The sequence below is a fragment of the Theropithecus gelada genome, chromosome 11, assembly GCF_003255815.1.
Source record: "Theropithecus gelada isolate Dixy chromosome 11, Tgel_1.0, whole genome shotgun sequence".
Taxonomy (NCBI): Eukaryota; Metazoa; Chordata; class Mammalia; order Primates; family Cercopithecidae; genus Theropithecus; species Theropithecus gelada.
In genome coordinates, this window is record NC_037679.1 from 66,584,497 (window position 1) to 66,606,591 (window position 22,095).

The 22,095-nt window shown below is 42.6% G+C and overlaps 1 protein-coding gene across 2 annotated transcripts in view; it reads left to right on the forward strand.

Moving 5' to 3' along the window:
• BTBD11 (BTB domain containing 11) overlaps window positions 1-22,095 on the forward strand; it is a 337,775-nt gene that overhangs the window by 198,646 nt on the left and 117,034 nt on the right. The window lies entirely within an intron of this gene.

The window sequence follows — 22,095 nt, forward strand, 5'->3', positions numbered from 1 at the left end:
CATAAATCGGGTCAGGTTCCTAAGCTTTTCTGAACCTCAGTTTCCTTTTCTATAAAATAGAGAAAATACCAATGCCTACCCAGAGTGTAGCTGCAGTGATTCAATGAGCTCACATCCATAAAGGTGTCAACCTAAATAACAAACAGAGAAGGAGATTCTCTAAAAGAAAATCATGTTTATCTGGGAATAGGCCTTGCAATGAGAATGTGCATGCCAGAGTATATTCTCAGAGAAATACTACGTGTGTATTTGGGGGCTAAAGGAAGACAATGGTCTTTAATGGAAAAGTGAGGAGGAGGATTACAAAATTGTTTTTGAGATAATTATCCTTGGCTACAAGGATCAATAAATAACAAGGGTGGCACCAGTCTGAGATTGGACTGGCAGTTGCTGGTCACATGTCTTCATATAAGTAGAGTGTGTGTGTGTGTGTGTGTGTGTGTGTATAAGGATACCATGGCCTTTGTGCAAGGCTGTGATTTTTGCAGAGGTTTTCTGTGATAGTTCTTGTTATCAGGCATTTGTGCATGAGAATCTTCCCTTCATGGCCTTCCCTGACTCTCTTCATCAGGGATTTTAACACAAATGATTCCATTTTAATTCTGACAGCTTTCACAAGAGGGTTTGCCAAGGTGCCTGGCACATGGTAAATACTCTATAAATGGCTGGCTACTGTTGATTTCCACAGTGAGATCCACTTAAATCATATATCAGGTCACATCTTTCCTCTGTTCAGAGTCCTCCACTGGCTCTGGTTCAGTGGTTCCCCATCTGACCCACAGGAAAAGCCAAAGCCCCAGAATTACTTCCAGCTCCCCCTATCCCCTGCCCTCCCCAGACACCCTCCTCCATCTTCCCTCTGTCCCCTACTTGTTCCTTGAACACAGCAGGCATACCACAGGACCTTTGCACTTACTCTTCCCTCTGCCTGAACTGCTCTTCCTCCAGGTATCCCCATGGCTCACTCCCTCACTACCTTCACATTTCACCCAAATATTACCTTCTCAATGAAGCTTTCCATGACCATTGTATTTAAAATCATAATACTCTGAGGACCCTTGTCTTAGTCAACTTGGGTCACTATAATGAAATACCACAGACAGTGTGACTTAAAACACAGACATTTATTCCTCATGGTTCTGGGGGCTGGGAAGTCCAAGATAGAGGTGCAGGACAATTCAGTTCCTGGTGAGGTCTCACTTCCTAGCTTGCAGATGGGTACCTTCTCCCTGTGTTCTCATAGGGTGGTGGGGTGGGGGAAGGTATTCCTCTTCTTATAAGTCCTCCAACCCTATCATGAGGTTCCACCCTCATGGACTCACCTAACCCTAATCATTTGCCAAAGGCTCTATCTCCAAATACTATCATATTGAAGGGCAGGGCTTCAACATATGGATTTGGGGTGATGAACTTTCAGACTATGGCAACTCTTCTCCCCTTCATTGCTTTACTTTTATCCCCAGAAGTTACCATCCTAAGATATACTCTATATTTTTGTTTTTTAATAACAGGTTTATTGAGATATAGTTCGTATACAATTTACCTTTGTAGAGCATACAGTTCAGCAGTTGTTAGTATATTTACCAGGATATGCAACCATGACTATAATCAATTTTAGAACATTTGTATTAACACAACAAGAAGCCCAGTACCCATCATCAACTACTCCCCTCCCCTCCCACCCATACTCTGTTTTTTTTTTTTTTTAATTATTTCTCTATCCCCCTCGTATATAGAACATAGTAGAAACATTTTATTTGCTCACTGATGTAACCCTAGCACCAGGAATACTGCTTGTCATATAGTAGGCCCTCAAGAGACATGAAGGAAGGAAGAGAAAGAGAGAGTGGTTGGGAAATGGGAAAAGGAGGGAAAGAAGGGAAGGGAAGGGAAAGGGAAGGGAAGGGAAGGGAAAGGAAGGAGGGAGGGAGGGAAAAGAGGTAGAAAGATGCAAAGAAGGAAGGGATAATCAAGGTTGAGGTATCCCAAGTTTAAGTAATAATTTACCATGCTTATATACCCCCAAATTCAGGACTGTGCTCTCTGAGTCTGACCAACCACAGGAAAATAATCCTGTATTTACTTATGATCCAATTGATTATCAAAAAATTTAGCTGAGTATTAGTTACTGATGGAATTGAAGCATTGATCACAGAAATGCTAGAATGTGTTAAAGTGGGAGTTGGTATTGAAATTCTAGCAAATCCTAAACTATGAAGGGATTTAAGACCCAAAATGCAACTTCCACTTCTTCCCAGAGGAATTCCCTGGACACCCAGATAGGCACCCTCCATTAAGCTTACGGCCTGCACCTCTGGAAAGGGAGTCAGTAGCTGATCGAAGTTATAGGGGGTGCTTATGGCACTAGAGAGCTACTTTCCTGGCATCTGAATTTGGAAATTGAGCTTCCCATTCCCTTCAAACCTCTGAAGTTACAAAACACCTCCTGTCACAGGGCCTCCTAGCTACTGGTCAGTCCTGTGATTCTTCTGAGACTTTTGGGTGCCACAACACCTTTGGCAATCTGGTGAAACCTGTGGACCCTGTTTCAGAATAATATTTTTAAATGCATAATGTGCAAATGATTACAAAGGAAACTGATTACATTAAAATTCAACCATCATAATATTTTTAATCTCAATTGTGGTATAGTAGTTCTCTGTTTTTTTTTTTTTTTTAATTAGCATGTGACATAACAAGATCTAGCAGCAGGTCAGATGTCCCCATGATTTGGGGGTAATATGTGTGAATGCTGTTTTGAGATGTCTGCTACAAGTGGAATGGGGTAAGGAAATATCTGCATTTTAATACGTACTCAGGGCATTCAGAGGCAGAAGGTCCAAGCAGCATTCTTGGAGAAACATTGCTCTAAGAAGAAGTGCTACACATTTGGGACTTCAGTATTTTCCAGGACATGCTTATGACCCTAGAAATGTAGGATCTGGCTACTGAGTTGGGACATAGCTTTGTGGGACAACCCCAGAAGAGGCCCTCATACCATGTGGCTCACACGCACTGTCCCTAGGGTCTCAAAGCTTTGTCCTGGGATGTCTCAAAGTCCTCCCGCGGCCTCCAGCACCTGGATTGGGATATGCATAATTCCAGCGCTCTCTTCCAAGAAAGGATTTGCTAAACAAATCTGCTCTTTGCCTAACAGGCAGCCTGCAGGAGCTGCTTGCCGCATAAATTGTTTTTAAGGACAATTTGCTCTGTAAATTAAATGCTGTCCTCATTGAATGTTGACTTTTGCATATGAGTTGTTGGCACACAACTGGGTGTTGCTAATTGCGAATGGGTTTTGTACATTAACTAAGTCAGCCCCATAGAATGTGCACACAAGGAAACACTTTGATAAGTCACGTCAGCGGCTGAAAGGAATAAAATTGCCTTTTTTTCTGATCTGACTGTCATTTAGACTGGCTTGCTCTGTGGTCTGAATCAATACAGCCTTGCTCTCTGTGTACATAGAGAGCTGTTCTTCATATTCAAAGGTTGCTCTGCCAATGTGGACGGTAGAAACCACTGTTTTTGCAGCAGAGGTGAGATGGAGAGTTTGTTCTCAGTCATCCCTGCTCTTGTTGAAACAGGGACACGTCTGGCTAGGGTCAAGAGGGGAGCCCTATTTTAATAGCTAATAACAATAATAATGGCAGCAGCTGATGTTTAATGAGCCAGGGAACTATGCTAAGTGTTTACAGGAATTACTTCCAACATGTTATTATTGTCCTCATTCGATGATACGGGAATGGAAGCAAGAGGAGGTTAAACAATTTGTCCAAGATCAACCACACCTGTGAATTGAATGGCTCAAAATTGAATCCAGGCTTCTCAAGGCAAAGCTTTTATACTTAACCACGAAACTACACTCCCTCCAGGGAAGTCCAGAAGATATTTCCACTCAGACCTGAGATTCCCCACCTCTGTACCATCAGGGTGTCAGTTGGGTCTGCGTTCCCTGCAAATCACTCTGAAGATTTGCAATTTGCTCTGTAGGGTGCACTGTGGATACTCTCCTGTAAACTAAACTGGAGGTGCGAACATTCACAAAGCTTACAATACCTCCCCAAATACAGCAGGCGCTGCGTGATGACATTTCAGTCAATGACAGACTACATATATGATGGTGGTCCCATAAGATCATAATACTGGCCAGGTGCAGTGACTCACACCTGTAATCCCAGCACTTTGGGAGGCTGATGCGAGGGGATTGCTTGAGCCCAGGAGTTTGAGACCATCTTGGGCAACATAGTGAGACTTTGTCTCTACAAAAAACAAAACAAAATTAGCCAGGTATGGTGGCACGCACCTGTAGTCCCAGCTACTCGGAAGGCTGAAGTGGGAGGATTCCTTGAGCACTGGAGGTCAAGACTGCAGTGAGTCATGATCACGCCTCTGCACTCCAGCCTGGGCGACAGAGCAAGATCCTGTCTCAAGAAAAGAAAGAAAGAGAGAAAGAGAGGGGAGAGAGAGAGAGAGAGAGAAAGAAAAGAAAAGAAAAAAGATGGCTGCATTTTTTACTGTACCTTTTTTATGTTTAGGTATGTTTAGATACACAAGTACTTCCCATTGTGTTACGATTGCCCACAGTATCAGGACAGACACATACTGTACAGGTGTGTAGCCTGAGAGTGATAGGCTACACGCTACAGCCTAGGTGTGCAGTAGGCTGTACCCCTGGGTTTGTGTAAGTGCAGTCTACGGTGTTCATCCAACAATGAAATCGTCTAAGGACATATTTCTCAGAACCTGTCCCTGTTGTGAATCAATGCTGGGCTGTATTTAGACAGGGGACCACCTCTGCGGACTGGGACTCCTCCTGGTAGCCCTTGCCTGTTTCCTTGGGGCCTCATATTAAAATCTAGAACTGTCTTGACCACCCGAAATGTCCAAAGCACTTATCTTTGTCCAGCCTGTTATGGCTTGAGGTGGAAACACATCCCCTCTTTCTGGAGCACCTACTGTGTACCAGCTGCTTTGAATACCTTTAAGGTATTATTCTTCTCCTTTCGCAGATAAGCAAACTGAGACTTAGGAAGGATAAATGTCTTGCCCAAGGCCACTCATCTAGTAAGTGGCAGTCATAATTAAAACCATTTTTTTCTTTTTCCCTCTGCTGTGCTGTGTGCAAATCAGCTTTGTATTGTGAGCACCTAACACCATCACCCACAGCTCAGGAAATGTCCCTTGAATGTCGAATGAATAAATGAATGACCTAAAGTGAACTTGTCTGAGAAACAAAAACAGAAGAAAATGCTGCGAGTGGGACTGTTAATGAAACCCAGTCAGACAATAAATTTTCTATTGAGCTGAATTTTGAACTCAGGGATGTAGAGCTGAACCTATGCAGGTTCTAAAATATTTGGTAAGCTAAATCAAGAGGCCACAAAAATCACCAAACTGACACCAGCTGGCAAGTCTTTGATCCTGAGCTCTGGGAAATTTGCTGGGCGATGGACATCACAGTTGACTTAGAGTCCGGTGGGCGGTCCAGGTCTTCTTCCCTGAACCAGTGAGTAGGGCTCGGGGAAGTAGGTCCACCCAATCCCCACAGGGCTGTGGGGAAGCAGAGGCCCTGGCTTCTCTCCCTTTAGGACCAATTTGCTTTTGGTCCCATCTAAGTCCGTATTTGTGTCCTCTGAGACCTTGTCTTGGCTCTTCTGCCTGTCACTCAGCCTTGCCCCCAAGCTCCCAGTTAAACCCCCAGCTGACAGTCGTTAATTATAATGTTTGCTTTCTGTTAAAAGAAAAAAAAAATGAGGACTTCTTCATAAAATGTCTCTTCCTGTTGTCTTTTCACACTAGACTGTGAACTTGCTGTCCCCAGGCAATTAGGCAATCAAAACAGGGCAATTACTTTCCACCGCATAAAAAGCTTTTCTGGGTTGTCTCTCCTCAGTGTCACCAGAAGAAAAAGCAACCCCACAAAAAAAGCGCTTTTTGCTTGGACAAAGTTGTCTTTCCCCTTGTTTGAAACGTAAGTGGGCTCTTTTCTGAGAGTCCCCCGCCTCCAGCCCCTAGGGTATACCTGTAATCTTCTCATGTGGCAAAGTGGCCACTGGCCTACTGATATTTCTTGAATATTCCACCCACGCCCCTACCACAAGGCCTTTGCACCTGCTGCTCCTTGTGCCTAAAATCTCTTCCCCTAATATGCTCAAAGCTCCCTCACTTCATTCAAGCCTCTTCTAAAATGTCACCTCCTCAGAGATGCCCTCCATGACTGCCCCACCCACTGACCCCTCCCCACATCACTCCCTATTCCCTGTTCTGCCTTAATTTTCTTCTTGCACTTGTTACCACCTGACATGGTATATATTTGTTTCTTTTCTGTCTCCCCCACCAAGACTGTAAATCCCATAAGAGTTGAGACTGTTTTTTTGAGACGGAGTCTCACTGTTGTCTCCCAGGCTGGAGGGCAATGGCACTATCTCAGCTCACTGCAGCCTCCGCCTCCTGGATTCAAGCAATTCTTGTGCCTCAGCCTCCCGAGTAGCTGGGATTACAGGCATGCACTACCTCGCCCGGCTAATTTTTGTATTTTTAGTAGAGACAGGGTTTCACCATGTTGGCCAGGCTGATCTCGAACTGTTGAGCTCAAGCAATCTGCCTGCCTCAGCCTCCCAAAGTGCTGAGATTACAGGTGTGAGCCACTGCATGTGGCCAAGACTTTTTTTTTTTTTTAATATCACTGCATCCCCAATGCCTAAAACAATGTTCAGCATACAGTAGGACACAATAATATTTGCTGAATGAGTTAACGAATGGCAAGCTTCCAGCTGAATCCAGATGTCAGCCTTCTCTTGCTGCATCTCTGTTCCTTCATCTCTCCTTCTCCATAAGAATAAATCTTTCATTACTCTGTACCTAATGACCTGGATTATATGTGGTTTTTTTTCTTTTCTTGTTTCTTTATTTTTTTCTCAAGGAGAAGGGTTTCAGCAGTTTATGATACTGCGGAGTGACTTGGTTTCCTCATCTGTGCTGTGTGACTTAGGGCAAGTGACTTGATCACTCTGATTTCCGGTTTTATTGTCTGTGAGAAAAGGGTGACAATACCTCCTCTCCCAGGGTTGTCAGAGGTTTGGGAAATGTACTAGAGTAAGTGGTAGCTGGCATGGACAGAAGGAAGAGTAGGGAAGGCAGTGAAGGTACTGTAGCAGCATGGGTTTGGGCAGAAGGAGCCCACCATTGGAATCTGTGACTCTTTGTCCTAGAATGGTCACACCTGGCAAGCAAGAACAATGGTTTCTTGGGGGCTCCACAGATGATCCTGAGTCAGGTAGGTTAGAGTAGCATTTCCCCAAGGGTGGCACTGGAAATGATAGTAGGTGATGCACAAAACACCTTCTAATTTAAATTGCAATATATTTTTATGAGTACTAGGACAATATTAGTTTTCCATTTATGGCACTGATATGAAATTTTCTCTTAAAATGAATTTATATGTGTGAAATAATTAGCCAATTTAAAGAAAAATATTAAGTAAATAAATTGTATCAGCAGCACACAGATATGAGACACATCATGATGGTGATTCCCAAATGGCTGATATTTGGGAAACATAGTTATTAGTGGACTGATTCTCAGGTAGGCTTCTAAAATCAAACTCCAACTATCCAAACTCAGTTCAGTTAGTGACTATTGGATTTGTTGTTTTGCGATCATGACACTGACAAGGAAAGCAGCAGAAAGCATATATTATAGAGCAGGGTTTGAAAGGAAGCTAGTGACTTCAGGGATCCCTGTGCCAACTCCATCTCCCATGGCCTGCCCTCCTCAGAGAAATCTTTGGGACCTCTGACCTTGCGACTAGGCTGCTGCTGTTGCTACTGCTGCCGCTGATGGTGATGATGGCGGCAGTAATGGTGACAGTGATGGAGATGATGACGGTGGTCATGGTGATGATGATGGTGATAGTGATGATGATGATTATGGTGATAGTGATGATGATGGAGATGATGATGGTAGTGATGGTGATGATAGAGATGACTTTGGTGATGATGATGGTGATGTCTGAGATGATGGTGGTGATAATGATGTAATGGAGATGGTGGTGATGTTGATGATGATGGTGATGATGATGATGGAGATGATGATGGTGATAGTGATGTATTGGAGATGGTGGTGATGGTGATGATGATGGTGATGATGATGGTGATGATGATGATGGAGATGATGATGGTGATAGTGATGTATTGGAGATGGTGGTGATGGTGATGATGATGGTGATGGTGATGATGATGGAGATGATGATGGTGATGATGATAATGATGGTGATGATGGTGACGATGATGGAGATGATGGTGATGACAATAATAATGGAGATGATGATGGTGGTGATGATGGTGATGGTGATGATGTGACAGTGATGGTAATGATGACAGAGATGATAATCATGATGATGTACATGATGGTAATGATGATGGTAGTGGGGATGGTGATGAAGGTGAAGATGAAGATAATGATGGTAGTGATACAAAGAATAATAGTACTGAATACTTATTAAGTGCTTACAATGTACCAGACTGTGTTCCAAGTGCTTTAAATGCTTTATATGCATTTCTTCATTTAATACTATGAGGTAGGTACTATTATTGCCCTAATTTTGCAGATGAAATGAAGGTTAGGTAGTTTATGTATATTGTTTGTTTAATTCACAAAACAAATTCATTAGGTCATAATCATTCTCACTTACAGAGACATTAAATAACTCACCTAAGGTCGCTCAGCTATTTAGTAGCAGATGGGAGGCTCTCAGTCTGAGTATCAAGAGCATGTTCCTAACCACATGCCACACTGCCTCCCCTTCCCGGAACAGGACAATGGATGAGGTATGATCTCTGCTTTTGAGACTCAGTAGGGAAAGCAGATGTGTGGATAATTAACTGTGAAATGCAACAGAATTAAACATGTAATGTGTTAGACTTTATAAGCAGGATTTGCAGGTATATAGAGAAAAGAGGGACTTGATTCTGATCAGGGACATCCTGGGGGGCTTCATGGAAGAAGTCGTATTTGGTCATAGCCTTGAAGGTCTTCAATTGTTAGGAGAATGCAGGAAAGGGCAATTAAAGGTGGGAAAACAAGAACAGAAGAAGGGAGCCTGAAAATGCAGGGCAAGCTGAAAGGTTCTCTGAGGAGATGGTGAGACGGTTAGCTCAACCAAGGCAAAAGGCACCTGACCATCAGGCTTCCCAGTGCCTTGGGGAAGTGAATGAGTGGAGTAGGGGCTGAAAATGATTCTCTTCTCTTCTCCACTTCCTTTTGAATCTTCTTGTTTTGAGCTTTTTTAATGGAAGTTTTTGAGAGAGACAGAGGGAAAGATAAGTGTCTTCCACCCTCAACCGAGATGGAAGGTGCAAGAAAGTAAATGCCACCTCAGTAAGCTTATTATTCTGGTAATACAAGTAGCACATGCCATAATTCAAAGTTCAGAAACTACAGAAAAATTGGACAGAATGTCACTGATAATCCCACTAGGGAGAAAAGTCCTTGGTCAACACTTTGGGGTTTTTTCTCCCTGGTGTTTACTTAGTACATAGTTTTTAATAACATAATCCTGATTATACTGTATGCAATTTTGAATTTTGCTCTTTTCTACTTCACATTTTAATATGAGGATTCTTTTTTTGGTATTGCAGTTCTATAAAATCATTTCTAATGGCTGCATAAGTTTACTGTTTTATCATGTGGATGTACTAGAGTTTATTTAATCATGTTTTTTATTTTTAAACACTTGTTTGTCAAATTTTGGATCCCATAAGTAAGATTTGGGTGCAAATCCTTGTGCATGAAGATTTTGCTACATTTTGAATTCAAATATTGGGACAGATTCCCAGAAATGGAATTACTGAGTCAGGAGTTATGAGTAGTTGTTAGTACCTTTGCCACATAATGCTAAATTGCTTCAAGATGGACCGAGAGCTGGCCAAGGCTTCATTGGGCTGCCTTTGAAAGAGGGACTCCGATTATTTGGAGTGAGGAGCACAGACCTTAGAGTCAGACAGACCTGGGTTGAAATCTTGTCTGCCTCTTATTAACCTTGTAACCTTGGGCCTGTTTTCTTGTCTGCAAAACATTGTTCCTTAACTTTGGCACTGTTGTCATTTTGGACCAAATTATTTGTTGTGAGAACTGTCCTGTGCATTGTAGTATGTTTAGCAGTATCTCTAACCTCTAGATGCCAGTAGCAAACCCCTGGATGTGACCATCGAAATGTCTCCAGACACTGCCAAATGTTCCCTGGGAGGCAAAAGCAACCCAGTTGAGGATTACTACTGTGAAATTGAGATGATATTAATACATACCTTATGGAGCACTGTTAGAATTAAAAACAATGTATATTAAATACTTTTCACAACACATGATACAGCTTTTACTATTGTTACTAGTAATAGTGGTAATAATAGTTTCTCACTGCTGGATGCTACAGAAAGGACTCTGGAGAGGACAGACTGGATTAGCTCAAAGGCCAGTCCCAACTCCAGGAGCCTCTGGTTCTTTGATTCTTTGGCCAATCATCCAGCGATGTCTCCGTTCCTCTCAATCCAGAGGTCAGAGAGTGGCGTGCTATTTAGAACACCTGCAATGGTAGTTACAGGAAAACCCCTCAGCCCTCACAGGACCCAAGCCTAGCATAGGGAGATGCCTAGAGTCCAGGAAACTGCATTATTCTGGAGAGGATATTCACTCTTGGATAGTCCCTCCCTGCTCCCCACTCCTGCAAAACCAAGCCGCTGCAGCATAGCACCAGTTTGAGAGTAGTCATTACTAGACTACATCCTGCCCTGGAACCCAGTAGCCCCTGCATCTCCATACTCTTGGGACTCAGCTAACATCTCCCACATCCACTCAGAAGTCTGCAGCATTGCAACACCAGCTGGACCCAGCAGTGCAGCCACATCCTCAGCACCTAAGCCCAGTCAGTGCCCTACGCCATGGGGAACAGGTGGTCTTGCACATCAGGGAGGCTGCCTCCGGGACATAGGAAGCCAAAGCACACACTCCCCAGTACTTGAGAGCTTCCTGCCCCAGGGCCACCACCAATAGCAAATTTGCCCCCTCCAGTGGTCCCACACATCACTCAGGGACCTAAAGACAAGACTACCAGCATCAGTACCCAAACACAGCACCCAAGAGTCTGAGGATCAGCTCACCCAGGGTCTGCCATCACCAGTACCCGTGTGTGCCATTCAAGGGCCCCAGGACAGGCCCAACCAGGGCCCACTGCCACTGCTGTCCAGTGAACCTGCCTCTTCAGTGGTGGGACCACCATGTACCTTTGTGCGCTATCCAGGAGCCCAAGGTCTGGCCCATCCAGCATCCTTGTCCCCAGCAAAACCATACCACATCCATCACGAACAACTACAGTCTAAGCTAGTGAGGAACATGCAGACACTGCTGACATTGACTACAGCGGAAGAAATCATACAAAGGCTACACTGCTGGACCCACCCAGAATCAAAGCCAAAGAATCCTACCCAACTAACACTATAGATACATCTACAGCAAAAAGTCTTTCCTTGCAAAAGCTACTCCATAAAATTAGAAAAAGCAACTGCATAGGAAGCCTATTTAATAAAATAATAGCTGAAAACTTCAAAAGTCCTGTGAGTGATATAGGTGACATTCAGATAAGGTAGCTCAAAGATCTCCAAATAGATTAAACCCAAAAAGATCCCCTCTGGGGAACATTATAGTCAAACTGTCAAATGTCAGAGACACAGAAAAAATTTAAAAGAGCAAGAGAAAAGCATCCAGCTACATATAAGGGAATTCCCATCAAACTAGCAACAGATGTCTCAGCAGAAACCTTACAGGCCAGGAAAGAATGGGATGATATATTCAAAGTGCTAAAAGAAAAAAAAAAACATCCTGCCAGCCAAGAAGACTATATCCAGCAACGCTATCCTTTAGAAATGAAGGAGAAATAGTCTTCCCAGGACAACAACAAACTGAGGGAATTTACCACCTCTATTCCTGCCCTACAAGAAATGCTCAAGGGAGCCCTACATCTGAAAGTAAAAGGACAATATCTACCCTCATAAAAATACGTGAATGTATAAAACTCACTGATAAAGCAAATACACAAATGAGAAACAGAAAAGGATCAAATATTACTACTACAGAAAACCACCAAACTGCAAAGTTAAGCAATAAGAGAGGAAGAAATATATACAATATAATATACAGTATAAAAAACAATCAGAAAACAATTAACAAAATGACAGGAGTAAGTTTTCACCTATCATTAACAACCTTGAATGTAAATAGTTTCCATTCTCCAATTAAAAGGTATAGACTGGCTGAAAGAATAAAAAAGCAAGACCCAGCTGTGTGCTGCCCACAGGAAACTCACTTCACCTGTAGAGACACACATAGACTGAAAGTGAAGGGATGGAAAAAGATGTTCTACACAAACAGAAACCAAAAGCTTACAACAGTAGCTGTATTTATTTCAGACAAAAATAGACTTTAAGTCAAAAAAAAAAAAAAAAAAACATAAAAAGAGACAAAGGGGCCGGGCGCGGTGGCTCAAGCCTGTAATCCCAGCACTTTGGGAGGCCGAGACGGGCGGATCATGAGGTCAGGAGATCGAGACCATCCTGGCTAATACGGTGAAACCCCGTCTCTACTAAAAAATACAAAAAACTAGCCGGGCGAAGTGGCGGGTGCCTGTAGTCCCAGCTACTCGGGAGGCTGAGGCAGGAGAATGGCGTGAACCCGAGAGGAGGAGCTTGCAGTGAGCTGAGATCCAGCCACTGCACTCCAGCCTGGGTGACAGAGCAAGACTCCGTCTCAAAAAAAAAAAAAAAAAAAAAAAAGAGACAAAGGAAGGTCATTATACAATGATAAAGGAATCCTTTCAGCAAGAGAATATAACAGTTTTAAATATATATGTACCCAACACCAGAGCACCCAGATATATAAAACAAACATTATTAGCTAAAGGGAGAGATTTACTGCAACCCAATAATAGTAGAGGACTTCAACACCCCACTTTCAGTAATGGACAGATCATCCAGACAGAAAAATCAACAAAGAAACATCAGAGTTAAACTGCACTTTAAGCCAAATGGATTTAACAGACATTATACAACTTTTTACCCAACAGCCATAGAATACACATTTTTCTCAACAACACATGGAATATTCTCCAGTTTAGACCATATGTTAGGTCACAAAACAAGTCTTGACAAATTTTTAAAAATTGAAATCATATCAAGTATCTTTTCAGACCACAAAGGAATAACACTAGAATAACAAAGAAATAACGAGGAACTTTGGAGATACATGGACATTAAACAACATGCTTCTAAATGACCAATGGGTCAATGAAGAAATTTAAAAAGAAATTAAAGAGCCACCCACAGTGACATGCATCTGTAGCTCCAGCTACTCCGGAGGCTGAGGCAGGAGGATCACCAGAGCCAAGGGGCTTGAGGCTATAGTGTTCTATGGTCACAACTGTGAATAGCCACTTCATTCCAGCCTGGGCAACATAGCAATACCCTGTCTCTCAAAAAAAAAAAAATTAAGAAATTCCTTGACACAAATAAAAATGGAAACACAACATACCAAGATCTATAGTATACACAAAATCAGTGCCAAGAGAAAAGTTTATAGCAATAAACACCTACATCAAAATAAGTAGAAAGATTTTTAATAAACTGCCTAACAATGCGCTTTAAGGAACTAGAAAAGCAAGAAGAAAGCAAACCCAAAATTAGTGGAAGGAAAAAATAATAATAAAGATCAGAGCAGAAATAAATGAAATAGAGACTAAAAAACAATACAAAAGATCAACAAAATTAAAAGTTTTTTGAAAAGATCAACAAAATTGACAAACCTTTAGCTAGACTAAGAAATAAACAGAGAAGTCCCAAATAAATAAAATTAGGGACAAAAAGGAGGCATTACAACTGATATGACAGAAATACAAAGGATCATTAGAGACAATTATGAACAACTATACACCAACAGATTGGAAAGCTTAGAGGAAATGGATAAATTCCTGGACACGTACCACCTACCAAGATTGGACCATGAATAAATAGAAAACCTGAACATAACAATAACAAGTAATGAGATTGACTCAGTAATAAACATTCTCCTAACAAAGAAAAGCCCAGGACTGGATGGCTTTACTGCTGAATTCTACCAAACCTTTAAAGAAGAATTAACACTAATTTTTCTCGAACTATTCCAAAAAAACTTGAAGAGAAGTGAATTCTTCCTAACTCATTCTACAATGCCAATATTATCCTAATACTAAAACCAGACAAAATCACAACAAAAAAGAAAATTATAGATCAATATCCTCGGTGAACATAAGTGCAAAAATCCCAACAAAATACTAGCAAAGCAAATTCAGCAGCACATTGGCAAAATAATACATCATAATCTAGTTGGATGAATCCTAGAAATACAAGGATAGTTCAGCATATGCAAATCAATAAACACACACATCACATCAGCAGAATAAAGAATAAAAGCCATGTGAGTATCTCAATAGAGGCAGAAAATGCATGTGACAAAATTCAACATCCCTAAACTGTCAACAAATTAGGCATAGAAGGAACAAACCTCAACACAGTGAAGGCCATATATGACACACCCACAAATAACATTATATTTAATGGGGAAAAGTCTGAAAGGCTTTGCCCTAAGAAATGGAACAATGATGCCCACTTTCACCACTCTTATTCGAATTGTACTGGAAGCCCTAACAAGCAATTAGGCAAGAGAAAGAAATGGCATCCACATCAAAAAACAGGAAGTAAAATGGCCCCTCTTTGCAAATGGCATGATCTTATATTTAGAAAAATCTAAAGACTCCACCAAAAAACTGTTAGAACTGAGTAGCAAATTCAGTAAAGTTGCAGGATACAAAATCAACATACAAAAATCAGTAGTGTTTCTATATGCCAATAACAAACTAGTTGAAAAACAAACCAAGTAAGCAATCCCATTTACAATAGCTACAAAAAAAAATACCTAGGGATAAATTTAACCAAGGAGGTGAAAGATCTCTACAATAAAAACTACAAAACACTGATGAAAGAATTGAACACGGAAAATGGAAAGACATTCCATGCTTATGGTTTGGAATAATTAATATTGGAAAATTACCATCCTACCCAAAGAAATCTACAGTCAGTGCAATCCTTATCAAAACACCAATGACATTCTTCAAAGAAATAGAAAAAAGACACCTTAAGGTTTATATGGAAACACAAAAAAACCTAAACAGCCAAAGCAATCCTAAGCAAAAAGAGGAGGCGTCATACTACTTGACTTCAAAGTATACTAAGCAATAGTAACCAAAACAGCATGGTGTTGGTATAAAAACAGACACATAGACCAATGGAACAGAATAGAGAACCCAGAAATAAATCCGTATTTCCAGCCAACTGATTTTTCAACAAAGGGACCAAGAATGTATATTAGGGAAAGGACACTCTTTTCAATAAATGGTGCTGGGGAAACTGGATATCCATATCCAGAAGAATGAAACCAGATCCCTATCTCTCACCATATATGAAAATCAACTCAAAATGGATAAAGACTTAAATGCAAGGCCTGAAATGTAAAACTCCTAGAAGAAAACATAGGGGAAATGCTTCAGGACATTGGTCTAGGCAAACATTTTAGAGGTAAGACTTCAAAAGTACAGGCAACAGAACCAAAAATAGATAAATGAGCCTATATCAAATGAAAAAGCTTCTGTGCATCAAAGGAAACAAAATTAACAAATTGAAGAGACAGCCTTTTGAGTGGGAGAAAATAGTTGCAAACTATTCACCTGACAAAGGACTAATGTCCAGAATAGACAAGGAACTGAACCGCAAAAAAAAATAAAATAAAAATAAAAATATGATTTTAAAATGTGCAAAAGATCTAAATAGACATTTCTCAAAAGAAGACATACAAACAGCCAACAAGTATATTTTTAAATGCTTAACATCAATAATCATCAAGGAAATGCAAATCAAAACCACATTGAGATATCTCACCCCAGTTAGAATGGCTGTTATCAAAAAGAAAAAATAACGAATACTGGCAAGGATGTAGAGCAAAGGGAATCCTCACACACTATTAGTGGGAATGTAAATTAATACAGCCATTATGGAGAACAGTGTGGAGGAGCCTCAAAAAACTAAAAATAGAACTGCCATATGATCCAACAATTCCACTACTGGGCATTTATCCAAAGGAACAAAAATTAGTATATCCAAGATATGTCTGCACCCTCATGTTTATTGTAACACTATTTATAAAACCAAGATATGGAGCAACCTATGATGAGTTCATCAACAGATGAATGGATAAAGAAAATGTGTATATATACACAATGGAATACCACTCAACCATTAAAAATGAAATCCTGTCCTTCATGGTGACGTGGATGAAACTGGAGAACGATATATTAAATAAAATAAGTCAGGCACAGAAAGATAAATGCCACATGATCTTCTTCGTATATGGAATCATAAAAAAATTGAGCCTATAGAAGTAGAGACTAACATTATAGTTATTAGAAGCCGGGAAGAGTAGCTGGGATAAGAGGATAGGAAGAGGTTGGTTATAGCTACAAAATTATTGCTAGATCAAGAACCAAGTTCTAATGTTCTATGCCACTGTAGGGTGAATATAGTTAACAATAATGTATTGTATATGTTCAGAAAACTAGAAGAGAGGATTTTGAATGTTCCAAGCACAAAGACATGATAAATGTTTGAGGTGATGGGTATGGTAATTACCCTGATTTGATCATCATACATTATGTATATGTATCAAAATATCACTGTGTACTCCATAAATATGTGCAATTCTTATGTGTCAACTAAAAAGGAAGAAAAAGAAATAGAATTGCTTCTCACATCTTCCTGATGGCAGCCTTCCCCCTTGGCTTTCCCTCCGCCCTCCTTTGCTCACTCCAGGCTGTCTGCAGCACAGCCTTCCTCCCAGAGAACAGTGAGTGTCAACATGGCTCAGCTACCAGGCAGCCCACACCCTTCAAACTGCTTCTCTCCGGGGGCAGTGGAGGCCAGGTCCACCTCAGATCTGGCCAGCCTCAGAGCTTCTCAGACTCTGCCCTCTAAATGCAGATTCACAGGAATTCCAGCCTCTGCGCCCCACAGTTTTTCAGAGTCCCCAGGTGGCATCTGATGTGTAACCACCACTTCTTCCTGCCAGGCTGTGGCCCAGCTTGGGGCTGCCCACAGCCTGCAGCCTTGGCCTCCTGTGAACCTGCATGAGCCTATGGCTGGGGCTGCCTTGGAGGACCCTGACCTCCCAGCCAAGGGCAGGACTGGGAAGTCTCCAGGCCTCTCCAAAGCTACTGGCATCAACCTGCCTCCATGGTCTATGCAGCTCTTCCCCACTCTATGCCCACCAAGAATGCCACCACCAACAGACACCAGTGGAAGGGATGCTGAGCTGTTCTGCCAAAACCCTGGGGATGCAGAAGCAGCTTGGGATCTCCGGAGGCCTCACTGTGTCAGCGCTGCCCCCAGGGCATGAAGACCTCTGCCTTCACGGGGCAGTGTGGTGTAGGGGAGAGCCAGATGGCAGCAGCTTCCAGGCCAGTTCTTGGACTCAGTGGCAGTGTACTTTTATTAGTTCTCTGTGCCTCACTCTCCTCATTTGTGAGATGAATATGCTAGCAGGACCTGCCCCATTGGATCATGTGGCACTTAAATCGGTATAACAGTTATACAGTGCTGAGAATTATCCTGCACACAGGAAGCACTAGCTGCTGGTTTGCTGTCATCCACCTTAGCCTCCTCAGGTGACCCCAGAGCTCAGCTGCCTGAGCTCCTCCTCCTTTTCACAGCTTTCAGGGAGCAGCTCTTTCAGCTCTGCCAGGGGCCAGGCAGGAAGTCTGATCAGAGAAGCCAGGCTTCTGTTGATTTCGGCACCAGCTTCCTTCCGGGCCTCCCTCATTGTTGAGTTGCTTCTTCCACCCCTCCAGGCTCTTCCTGCTCGGTGATTTCTCACAGCCTCCTTGGTCACTTATGCAGGTTGACCCATCTGCCACCCCGCTGTCCTCCAGACAGACACCAATGGGACAGACTCTGAGAACCCCAAGCTGGAAGCTCTGCTCCATCAGCAGAGGCCGACCAATCTCCGGAGCCCCCACTCCACCAAGTGGGCCCCATCTGGAGTGTGTGATGGCACCGACTTTGGGAGAATTTTGGGATTTAAGCCTCAGACTCTTCATCAGAATTTTTAAGGGCCCCACCCAAAAGTGGATTCTAGATTTGTGGCTTTTTGGAGGCACTGTGTTGTAGTGACAACACAAGCCAACATTGTATGTGCAACTCCAGGTTGGAGTCACAGTCTGCCACTTGCTGAGTGACACCTGGGCTAGTTGCCTCCCCCCTCAATTTTCCCATCTCTGAAATTGATATAATAATTCCCCCCTCATGTGGCTCTTATATAAATCAAATCAGAAAACGTGTCTAAATGCCCGGAGACGTGGTGGGTGCTCAGCCTATTGGGGCTTCTACCTCTGCTGTCTCCTTTTCCTCTACTCTAGGTCACTGTCCTCATCGGAAAATCAAAAACATTGTCACAGTGCCTGATCCTACCCCAGGCCTCTGTCTATGAGTTTTCTTCTAGATCCCTTCCCAACTTTCACTGATTGGCAGCTCTTATTCTGACCAGTGGTTGGAGCTTCCCCTTACTAGGCTACAGTGATGTGAATGCCTGGAGGCAGGCACCCAGCTTAACTTCCTTTTTTTTCTTCCTCCCAGGGCGTGCAATCTCTAAAAGATGAGAATGGAGAGAAAAAGGAAGCAGTAGCAGCTAGGGATCTCAGTGCCCAAAGGGACCCCAGGGGTGAGCAGCTTTGCAGTGTAGAGTCCTAAAAAGTCAATCCCAGCATGAAGCAGCATATCAGGTGCTCAGGATTCAGGGTGCTGGCAGGACTACCCCTCTCTGTCCCATGTACCCAGCATCCTGGTCTCACCACTCAGAAAGGAGGAAGAGCAGGCAGGCCATGAGCCCAGGAGAACTGCTTATTCAATGCCAAGTGTGCCAGGCATTTGCACATTTTGCACTTAACCCTCATAACCACCTGAGAGGTGAAGATTATTCCTCACCTGAGAGGTTAAGTGACTCACCTGTGTTTACACAGGCTAGAGCTGAGATTTGAACTCTTTCCTCTGACCCCTACCTAACTTTCAGCAGTAGTTCCCCACGTTTTCCATCTGCAGCTGCCCTTGTGTCTTCCCTGTGATCTGCCTCTAAAAAAGAATGTCCTTCCTTGATGCTTTTAAAATTTTTCTTGGATGAATTTTCCAGCTGTGAGAAATGGAGAGTGGAGAGGCAGGCTCAGGCCTGGGTATGTGAAGATGCAGACAGATGTAAGGATGTAACCCCCTGCGTTAGTCTATTCGTGCTGCTCTAACAAAACTTCTGAGACTGGAAGATTTATAAAGAACAGAAATGTATTTTCTCATAGTTCTGGAGGCTGGGAAGTTCAAGATCAAGATGCCAGCCAGGTCAAGGTCAAGTGGTCTGGCTCTCTTTGCCTCCAAGATGGTGGCTTGTTGCCATGTCCTCATATGGCAGGAGGTGGAAGGGCAAGAGAAGAGTGTTCCAGCTCCAGGAGAGAGAGAGAGAGAAAAAAAAATTTTTACCTTTCCTGTGCCTTTTTGTTCTATCCAGGTCTTGGCCACTTGGATGGTGCCTGCCCACATTGGGTGAGGCCAGGTCTTCCTCACTCAGCCCACTGACTCAAATGCCAGTTTCTTCTGAAAACACTCTCACAGACACACCCAGAAATAATGTATTACCAGCTATCTAGGTATCCCTTAATCCAGTCAAGTTGACTCCTAAAATTAACCATCATACCCTCTGCTGCCATCTGCTCAAGGCCCTGATCTGTTGGCCAGGCACTGAGCTCAGTGGATTATAGTCTAGTTAGGCTGTCCTAACAAAGCCTTAGGACTTAGATAACATAGAGCTTTCCATTGTTTTGACAACTCCTATTAGAAATAGGGGCTGCTTGTGGCTCACTCCTATAATCCCAGTACTTCGGGAGGCTGAGGCAGGAGGATCACTTGAGGCCAGAAGTTCAAGACTAGGCTGGGTACAAAAGCAAGACTCCATCTCCACTACAAAAAATTAAAAATTAAAAATTAAAAAATAGCCAGACATGGTGGCTTGTGACTGTAGTTCCAGCTACTTGGGAGGCTTCGGTGGGAGGATCACTTGAGCTCAGGCTGCAGTGAGCTATGGTCACCCTGCTGTACTCCAGCCTGGGTGACAGATTGTCTCTTAAAAAAAAAGAGAAAAAAATAGTAGCTGCTTGGAATCTTGTCTTGAGAAGGACTTTAAGGCTGCATCTGTAGTCAATCAATCAAGAGCTCTGTGAACCTCATTCCCATAGTCAACCCCCCTAAAGCTGGTGAACAGTCCTCTTGTCAGTCATCTTTTGAAGTAGTGGCCCCTCCCTCAGGCAGGAAACAGGAAGCCAGGAGATGAGTCCTAAGCCTTTGGAAGAGCAACTCCTGCCTCTCACTTTGCCTCACTTACTCGAGTTTGGATGTTAGGTAAATGTGTCACGTTGAAATGTACAGCAGGATGGTGGAGAAGGGGTGAGATAAAAAGGCCTGGTTTCAGCTGAACAATGAGAGGGGATGGGGAAGACACATCCCCCCAACAGGGGCTAGCATCATGTCAGATATTGTATTAGTCAGCATTCTCCAGAGAAACAGAACCAACAGGATTTCTCTCTCTCTCTCTTTCTCTGTAGAAAGACTGAGAAAGTCATTTATTTTAAGGAATTGGCTTATGTGATTATGGGAGCTGGCAAGTCCAAAATTTTGCAGTGCAGGCCAGCAGGCTGGAGATTCTAGTAGAAGATGTTGCAGTCTGGAGGCAGAATGCTTTCCCCTTCGGGGAACTTCAGTCTTTTCTCTTAAGGCCTTCAATTAATTGGATGAGGCCCACCCACATTGTGGAAGGTAATCTGCTTTTCTCAAAGTCTATTGATTTAAATGTTAACCACATCTAAAAAATACCTTCATAAGGGAACAATAGACTCTAGGGCCTACCTGAGGGTAGGGGATGAGGGGGCATGAACATTGAAAAACTACCTGTCTGGTACTATGCTGTTTACCTGGTGACAAAATAATCTGCACACCCCTGTGACATGCAGTTTACTCATGTTACAAACCTACGTGTGTACCCCCGAACCTAAAATAAAAGTTGGAAAGGAAAAAAAAAAGCTTCTTTAGAGCAACATCTAGACTAGTGTTTGATCAAAGAACTGGGTACCATGACCTGGCCAAGTTGACACATAAAATTTACCATCACCGGCCAAGCGCTGGTGGCTCACGCCTGTAATGCCAGTACTTTGGGAGGCCAAGGCAGGTGGATCACCTGAGGTCTGGAGTTCGAGGCCAGCCTGGCCAACATGGTGAAACCTCATCTCTACTAAAAATACAAAAAAATTAGCCGGGAGTGGTGGTGCATGCCTGTAATTCCAGCTACTCAGGAGACTGAGGCAGGAGAATCGCTTGAACTCAGGAGACAGGGGTTGCAGTGAGCCGAGATCGCGCCACTGCACCCCAGTCTGGGCAACAGAGCGAGACTCTGTCTCAAAAAAAAAAAAAATTAAACATCACAGATATCTTAGTCAACTGTCTCCTGAGGTATGCAACAGATTCTGATGTGCATGAGAGGATTATAAGTGGGACAGGGCCAGTGCATTAAATAATATTGATTATAGAGTGATTATTTTAAATTCATTTGAATATTAATTACTTTAAAAAGAAAGGCTCCATTTGATATGAGCCCTTAACACTTCTCTAACACCTGTTATTTATAAAAAGGAAAACAGGGCCAGAATTCAGCTAGAAATTAATTACATTTGATCCTTGAACAATGTGGGACTTAAGGGCACTGAACCCTCGTGAAGTCAAAACTCTCTGTGTGACTTTTGACTCCCCAAAAACTTACTACTAATATCCCACTGTTGACCAGAAGCCTTACTGATAACATAAACAGCCCACTAACATATATTTTATGTTATATTCTTATATATGATATTCTTACAATATGTAAGCTTGAGAAAAGAAA